Here is a 9,131-nt window from a genome sequence, read left to right as displayed (position 1 = left end):
AAAAAAAAGGAAATTCACTTCATAGATTTTCATCACCCGCACAGAGATATATTAAAAAGAAACCTAATGATGTATGCCATGGAAAGGCCCTAGAATCTAAGGTGTTATTAATAACAAAGAGAAGGCAATGGGTTTAAAAGGATGAACTTTAAATTAACAGGTTCCTTTTAGAAGTACTAGTCTAAAGTACTGGTCTAAAAAAGCATCTCTGCAGGGGACTTAATGTTTATTGTCTCTAAAGAATTTTAGGTCAAATCTGCCCACTTTATAAGTAAAAATTTGTTTTCCCTTAGCTACCACATCTGTAAACTCTTCATGCATTCTCAAAGTCATGCACCATGCTCCTTCCCCATCATAAAGATCCTGCAAGCCAAATCAGGCCCTTAGTAACAGTCAAGCTAGCTCATTATCTCTCATTTATACACTCAATCACAGCTGTGCAATCCAATCAGCTCCAAATTGTCTCCTCCCTCACACCGGTACAGCCCAACCGGCTTCAAATTGGGCCCTCAGTTACATCTGTACAACTGCATTGTGCTTAGGAAGAACTCATACTTCAAGCAAGCCACCATAGTGAATGCAGAGTATGGGCTGGGGCTTCAAAGGGACCTTAGGGTGAGATCCAAAAAGGGACATGGCATCGCAGTGCTGAGTGTCATGATGCCTAACTTTTAGGTTTCTAGAAAATCACAGTAACAACATTGGGATCTATAAAGCCTAAGTTAGGCACCTAGGTTCCCTGTGCAGTGAATGAGAGAGGTAGGTGCCTTACAATGCAATCCACAAAGCCAGCATGCTAGGAGCGGAGCCCCCTAAGCTAGCCAATGGGAGATGGTAATGAGAGAGGTGTGTGCTAAGCCCCAACCCCTGTCCTGAAGATAGGTGCCTAAGTCCAGGCTGCAGTGTGGTGTTCACATCTGCTAAAAACCCACCAATGGGGAGAAGATAGACATTTGGCCAGCTAAGGTGTATGCAGGGCCTGAAACAAAATGGCTAGGGGTGGAAAGAAAGGAGGAGGAGCTCCCTCATAACCTTTACTCTCACATACTTATGCAGAATGTGGGACAGACCTAGTTCAAGTCCCCCATCCTCCTGAAAGGTGAGTCCCCCACCTCTCAACTCAGCACCCTAACCACTAGGACATAGAGTCATTCTAACTTTTGCTTTGGCTCAGTTAATATTTATGTATTCCCTTGCTTAATTAAAGGGAAACAACTTCAATAAGAGAGGTTGAGGCAGCCCGCATCAGAATAGTCTATAGCCTAGTGGGACACTCACTTGAGGATTGACTGAGGCCTGTTCAAATCCCTTCTCCCCTTCAGGAAGTGGGAGGGACTTGAACCAGGCTCTCCCTTACCCTGAGTGAGGGCCCTAGCTAACAGTTATTAGAGGCCCCTCCCTTGGTTGTTTTGTGTGAACTTGCCTGAAGAGGTCGATCCAGTAGGGCATACTCAGTGGCTGCCTACTGGATCTGCCCCCCTGCGACTTAGACAGTCGAATACCTATCTAACATCTTTCCCAGCTTGTTAATTGCTCTGGGGCTTAGGCAGGAGATAGGTGTCTGGGTGCCTACTACGAGGCAGTAGCGCGCATGCTGAGGCAGGAGATAGGTGCCTGGAGTGATGCTGAGGTATACACGCCCAGAGGAAAAAAATTAGGCGCCAAGTGAGATTAGGCAGCAGCCAGGCTGCTGTTCTGTGGATCGCAGTGATCCCTAAAAATAGACCTTAGGTGCTTAAGTACTTTTGTGGATTGCAGCCTGTGTGCCCAACTGCCATTGATTCCCATAAGCCTCTTTGAAAATCCAGTCATGGTACTTAATCCACTTGTTATTGTATTCATGGGTTATGCATTGCTCATGTACATGGCAATCTTTTTTCTCCCAGTATGCCAGGAGCGAGTTGTTCTGTTTAAATGCACTCAGCTTTTGTTAGTGCTCCTGTGCTCTTCTCTACACACTGAGGTTATTTTCAAAAGAAAAAAGAAAGAATGCCAAAGATAATGGGGAAAAATAACAGAACTTTTTTTTTCTCATACACCCTTCTTATCCAACGTTATCCATTTGTCAAAATTTTAAAGCAGAAAAAACGAATGTCAATCTGCCCTGATTATCCTGTAGGTAAGTACTTTGTTCCCTTTCTCTCAAAAATCAAAGTTACTTTGCTTTAGTCTACACATAAGGCATATTTGCTTATTTTTTGTAGGCCTGCAGACTTCTTTTGCACTGATTTTATTGTTGCAAATTAGGGCTGTCGATTAATCGCAGTTAACTCATGCAATTAATTAAAAAAAATTAATCTCTATTAAAAAAATTAATCGCGATTAATCACAGTTTTAATCGCACTCTTAAACAATAGAATACCAATTGAAATTATTAAATATTTTGGATGTTTTTCTACATTTTCATATATATTGTATTCTGTGTTGTAATTGAAATCAAAGTGTAAATTATTTTTGATTACAAATATTTGCACTGTAAAAATGATAAAAGAAATAGTATTTTTCAATTCACCTCATACAAGTACTGTAGTGCAATCTCTTTATTGTGAAAGTGCACCTTACAAATATAGATTTTTTTTGTCACATAACTGCACTCTAAAAAAAAAAACAATGTAAAACTTAGAGCCTACAAGTCCACTCAGTCCTACTTCTTGTTCAGCCAATCACTAAGACAAACAAGTTTGTTTACATTTACAGGAGATAATGCTGCTCTCTTCTTATTTACAGTGTCACCAGAAAATGAGAACAGGCATTTGCAAGGCACTTTTGTAACTGGCATTGCAAGATATTTATGTACCAGATATGCTAAACATTCGTATGCCCCTTCATGCTTTGGTTGCCATTCCAGAGGACATGCTTCCATGCTGGTGATGCTTGTTAAAAAAATAATGAGTTAGTTAAATTTGTGACTGAACTCCTGGGGGGAGAATTGTATGTCCCCTGCTCTGTTTTATCCGCATTCTGCCATATAGTTCATGTTATAGCAGTCTCGTATGATGACCTAGCACATGTTCATTTTAAGAACACTTTAACTGCAGATTTCACAAAATGCAAAGAAGATACCAATGTGAGATTTCTAAGGATAGATACAGCATTAGACTCAAGGTTTAAGAATCTGAAGTGCCTCCCAAAATCTGAGAGGGATGAGGTGTAGAGCATGCTTTCAGAAGTCTTAAAGAGCAACACTCTTGATGTGGAAACTACAGAACCCGAACCACCAAAAAAGAAAATCAACCTTCTGCTGGTGGCATCTGACTCAGATAATGAAAATGAACATGCATCGGTCTGCTCTGCTTTGGATTGTTGTTGAGCAGAATCTGTCATCAGCTTGGACGCATGTCCCCTGGAACGGTGGTTGAAGCATGAAGGGACATAGGAATCTTTAGCGCATATGGCATGTAAATCTCTTGGGACACCAGCTACAACAGTGCCATGAAAATGCCTATTCTCACTTTCAGGTGACGTAAACAAGAAACGGGCAGCATTATCTACTGCAAATGAAACCAAACTTGTTTGTCTGAGCGATTGGCTGAACAAGAAGTAGGACTGAGTGGACTTGCAGGCTCTAAAATTTTACATTATTTTATTTTTGAATGTAGGTTTTTTTTTACATAATTCTACATTTGTAAGTTCAACTTTTATGACAGAGATTACACTACAGTACTTGTATTTGGTGAATTGAAAAATATTATTTTTTTTTTTACAATTCAAATACTTGTAATCAAAAATAGATATAAAGGGAGCACTGTACACTTTGTATTCTGTGTTGTAACTGAAATCAGTATATTGAAAATGTAGAAAACATCCAAAAATATTTAAATAAATGGCATTCTATTATTGTTTAACAGTGCAATTAATTATTTTCAATCGCTTTACAGCCCTAAAGCAAATGCTTTTATTTTGCTTGTTTGAGCCTCTGGCACCCTCCCTTCTCCCTAATAGTCTGGATTCATTTGTTCTTTCTTATAACCAAATGTATTAATTCCTCCCCTCCCTCCCCCGCATGTTTTAAATTAATGGTGAGAAACTATAGAATGTTCGGAACTTGATTTGACAAGCAGCTACATGTGCGGATGCATATCCACTGAGAGTCAGCATAATCCACAGATTAGATCTGGAGTCAAGAGAACTGTGTTCAGTTCCCACTTTTGCCATACGTTTGCAGTGGGACCTTGGGCAAGTCACATCATCTCTCTGTTTCTGTTTTCCCCAGTGACAAAATGGGGATAGTATATATTGATCTTTCTTACAGGGAAATTGTAAGGCTTAGATAATGTTTGTAAAGTGCTGATGGTCCCAAACCAAAACCTCAGATTTGTCTTTCTTGAACTTTGGGGAAAATCAAATTTTGATCTAAACTTCATTTCTGTCCCCATTTTCTATCATGTGCTGAACTAAAAGCCCAGCTCTAAACCTTAGAAAAGTTGTATCCAGATCCAGATTTTGTGATTGGGGACCATCTGTATACTCTCCTATTGGATCTATAAACATAGGCTGGAAATCTCATGAGAACAAGTTCACTCTTATGAGCTATACCGGGGTGGGCAAACTTTTTTGGGCCACATCAGGGTGCAAAACTGTATGGAGAGCCGGGTAGGGAAGGCTGTGCCCCCCAAACAGCTTGGCCCCCACCCCTGTGCCCTCCCACTTCCTATCCCCCATTGCCCCCTCCTGGGACCCCCTGCCCCAAACCACCTCCCTGGGATCCCACCCCCTATCCAACCTCCCCTGCTCCCTGTACCCTGACTGCCCCGACCTATCCACACCCCTGGCCCCTGACAGACCCCCTGGGACTCCTGAGCCCTATCCAATCCCCCATTCCCTGACCATCCCAGAACCTCCACCCAACCGCCCCCTGCTCCCAGTCCCCTGACTGCCCCCCAGAACCCCTTACCCAACCCTCCCACTGCCGCATGTGTGCCGCCCCCTTACCATGCCGCTCAGAGCGACAGGAGCTTGCAGCCCCGCTGCCCATGCGGCAGCATGGCTGCATGGGAGGAGGAACAGTGTGGGAGGGGCCGGGGCGAGCCTCCTGGCCAGGAGCTCAAGGGCCAGGCAGGATGGTCTCGCAGGCTGGATGTGGCTCACGGGCCGTAGTTTGCCCACCTCTGAGCTATACACTACTTCCTATTGTTGGTCAGACCTTCTCCTGGAGATTTTCAGCACTCCTATTTCCATTCCCAGCCTAACCCAGCAAGCACAAAGGCAGCAGCAAAAACAAACAAACAAAAAAACAAAAAAAAACCCCTGGATTTTTTAAATGTGAAAAAATGTTTGAGGTTTTTCATGATTTAGGCAAAGGATCTCCTTGATTTAAACAGGTTTGCCTGGCTCTGTTTTATATGCTTCACACAAGGTGGCATTACAGCATTTCCAGACATGGTATAGGAGGAGAAATCATGAAATTTCTTTTCTCTCTGTGTGACCTTGAACATCCCATATTTCTGTAATCTAGCATTGGGATGAAGCACCATCTGGTGGCTCTCATAAACCTTTGCATTAACCTCTTCATAGGTAAGGTTACAACCAAGCACCACTTTAGCCCCTCAGTATCTTGGCTTGAAAACTGCCACGTTGACTCTGAAGATAAAAAAGAATGTTTCTGCAGAGTCTGAAGACAATTAATAGGTAATTAAAAATACTGTGATTTGAAATTCTGACTTTTGTCTGTTTCTTCGACTTCCATTATCTTGAAAAGAAAAATCCTCATGTTTTCAAAGTAGTGCCAAGTCTCATTGACCGTTAGACTGTCTGATGAAAAGTTTAATTAAACTGAGTATCTTTTGTGATTACCAGATTTAAATTAGTTCCGTTTGAAAATATTTGCAAAGTATTTAATGTAGCCTTTTTTCTCCAGCAAAACCACGTACCACCACAAAGTCTCATGAGGGGTTTTTCAAGAGTAGAAGTAGTAAAAGGTTACACTATTGCTCAGGCAATTAATTTCAGAGGGTAAAGATTTATACTATTATGAATTAAAGTGTAAATGGGATTTACACCTGGATTTCAAAGCCTTCAAAGTGTAGGCATATTCAGATGATCCAAGGTTTTGGTTCAGACCATTGTAAAGAAGAGGGTTATTTGCAAAATTCAGATCCAGGTCTCATTTTGGATTCTGAGATCTTGGATATTAAGATACAGGGTTTGGTTCAAGCTCATCTCTAAATTGGAAACATAAAAATGTCTCCCAAAAAATGTTGTCTGGGAACATTAAGTCTTGGTCATTAGCATAACTCTGTTTTTTTTTTCTTTTTAGTTACATGTCAGACTTGTTTTCATCACCCCTGCCCTGTAGCAGGTGTCAGTTATTTGCATTTTCTAACTATAACATATTAGCTGCAAGCAATAGATTATTCAGTGGTTTTCTCACTGAATACACACTGCAGGGTAAAGGTAGCACTAATCAGATGTGTGTTTCAGTAAAGATCCAGCTAAACATTTCATCAATTTGCTCCTTGAAGTTCAATGTTTCTGGACAAAACCCCAGGTTGCCATGTTATCTGCATCAGATCCAGCAGAAGGACCTGATCCTGCTTTCACTAAAGTCAGCATTTTTATCAAGGATTTAGAGTAGGATTGGGCTGTAAATCTGTGATCTTTCGGCATACCCTGTGCAGACTCTTCAATTAGTGGTGAGATTCCATTCAAAGATGCTAGCGCTGGGTAGCCATCAGTATGGAGATGCAGCAGCCTGTCCAGCGTGCTAAAAGACTTGTTTCCTGTTGGAATCCTAGTTTTGCACACCTCCCCTCCATTTTTCAAACAATGTTATTTCCACTTCAAATGGAGCATGTTTTGCCTGTTGCTAGGGGACAATATATAGTCCACATTTGGGAGGGGGGGACGAGGAAGAGAGAAAATCACTTCTAAGCTATGGGACTCAGAGAACCTCTTTGCCTTGGATTTTCAAGAGGCTAAGGGAGTTAGATGTCTAGGTGCAGTGAAGTACAGTGGGATTTGAGCCCCTAGCCCATTAGTGTCTAATGAAAATCCCAAGTTTTGTGCTTATTTTATCTGGGGTACCACACCAAAGGTCTCAACTATTTATCACCAATGCTTTGTATTTCTATGCAAGGATCACAAAGTATTGTTGAAAATAAATGGTTTCAGAGTAGCAGCCATGTTAGTCTGTATTCGCAAAAAAGAAAAGGAGTACTTGTGGCACCTTAGAGACTAACAAATTTATTTGAGCATAAGCTTTCATGAGCTACAGCTCACTTCATCAGATGCATTCGGTGGAAAATACAGTGGGGAGATTTATAAACACACACAGAGAACATGAAACATGGGTTTTATCATACACACTGTAAGGAGAGTGATCACTTAAGATGAGCTGTTACCAGCAGGAAGGAGAGGGGAAAGGAGGAAAACTTTTTGTAGTGATAATCAAGGTGGGGCATTTCAAGCAGTTAACAAGAATGTCTGAGGAACAGTGGGGGGTGGGGTGGGAGGAGAAATAACATGGGGAAATAGTTTTACTTTATGTAATGACTCATTCACTCCCAGTCTCTATTCAAGCCTAAGTTAATTGTATCCAGTTTGCAAATTAATTCCAGTTCAACAGTCTCCCGTTGGAGTCTGTTTTTGAAGTTTTTTTGTTGAAGGATAGTCACTCTCAGGTCTGTAATCGTGTGACCGGAGAGACTGAAGTGTTCTCTGACTGGTTTTTGAATGTTATAATTCTTGACGTCTGATTTGTGTCCATTCATTCTTTTACGTAGAGACTGTCCAGTTTGATCAATGTACATGGCAGAGGGGCGTTGCTGGCACATGATGGCATATATCACATTGGTAGATGCGCAGGTGAACGAGCCTCTGATAGTTTGGCTGATGTGATTAGGCCCTATGATGGTGTCCCCTGAATAAATATGTGGACAGAGTTGGCAACAGGCTTTGTTGCAAGGATAGGTTCCTGGGCTAGTGGTTCTGTTGTGTGGTGTGTGGTTGCTGGTGAGTATTTGCTTCAGGTTGGGGGGCTGTCTGTTAGCAAGGACTGGCCTGTCTCTCAAGATCTGTGAGAGTGATGGGTCATCCTTCAGGATAGGTTGAAGATCCTTGAGGATGCGTTGGAGAGGTTTTAGTTGGGGGCTGAAGGTGATGGCTAGTGGCGTTCTGTTATTTTCTTTGTTGGGCCTGCCCTGTAGTAGGTGACTTCTGGGTACTCTTCTGGCTCTGTCAATCTGTTTCTTCACTTCAGCAGGTGGGTATTGTAGTTGTAAGAATGCATGATAGAGATCTGGTAGGTGTTTGTCTCTGTCTGAGGGGTTGGAGCAAATGCGGTTATATCGTAGAGCTTGGCTGTAGACAATGGATCATATGGTGTGATCTGGATGAAAGCTAGAGGCATGTAGGTAGGAATAGCGGTCAGTAGGTTTCCGATATAGGGTGGTGGTTATGTGACCATCGCTTATTAGCACCGTAGTGTCCAGGAAGTGGATCTCTTGTGTGGACTGGTCCAGGCTGAGGTTGATGGTGGGATGGAAATTGTTGAAATCATGGTGGAATTCCTCAAGGGCTTCTTTTCCATGGGTCCAGATGATGAAGATGTCATCTTACAGTGTGTATGATAAAACCCATTGTTTCATGTTCTCTGTGTGTGTATATAAATCTCCCCACGTATTTTCCTCCGAATGCATCCGATGAAGCGAGCTGTAGCTCACGAAAGCTTATGCTCAAATAAATTTGTTAGTCTCTAAGGTGCCACAAGTACTCCTTTTCTTTTTTGAAAATAAATGTATCCTTCTTAATTATAAATCAGAAGCTGTTCTCTGTATCCTGACATTTCAAAAAACAATATCCTTCTCAGAGCAGAGAGAGAGTTTAACCCCCCTCCCCCCAAGTTTTCCAAGAGAAATAAGAGGCAGTTTGGAGAGACAGAAGTTGTCACTTCTCTCCAGATCTCCAAGAATCAGTTACAAGGAATGCTGTTTCTTGAAAGAGAAAGATCTTTGCTGTCCAGATTGCTGTGACGCTCTTCACGGTCTTATGTTTCTACCCTCTAACAATCTTAGTCTTAGTACATGAGTGTAAACAATGCAGGGTGATGGGGGCTTTAGTCCCCCATTAACAAATAAATAAGTTATGGATTGCATTCATAAACACTGGGTTTGGAACAAAAGCTTCTTTATTTT

The sequence above is a fragment of the Dermochelys coriacea genome, chromosome 1, assembly GCF_009764565.3.
Source record: "Dermochelys coriacea isolate rDerCor1 chromosome 1, rDerCor1.pri.v4, whole genome shotgun sequence".
In the NCBI taxonomy this organism is placed as follows: domain Eukaryota; kingdom Metazoa; phylum Chordata; order Testudines; family Dermochelyidae; genus Dermochelys; species Dermochelys coriacea.
The sequence above is the reverse complement of the archived record's forward strand: the minus strand, read 5'-3'. Positions refer to the sequence as shown.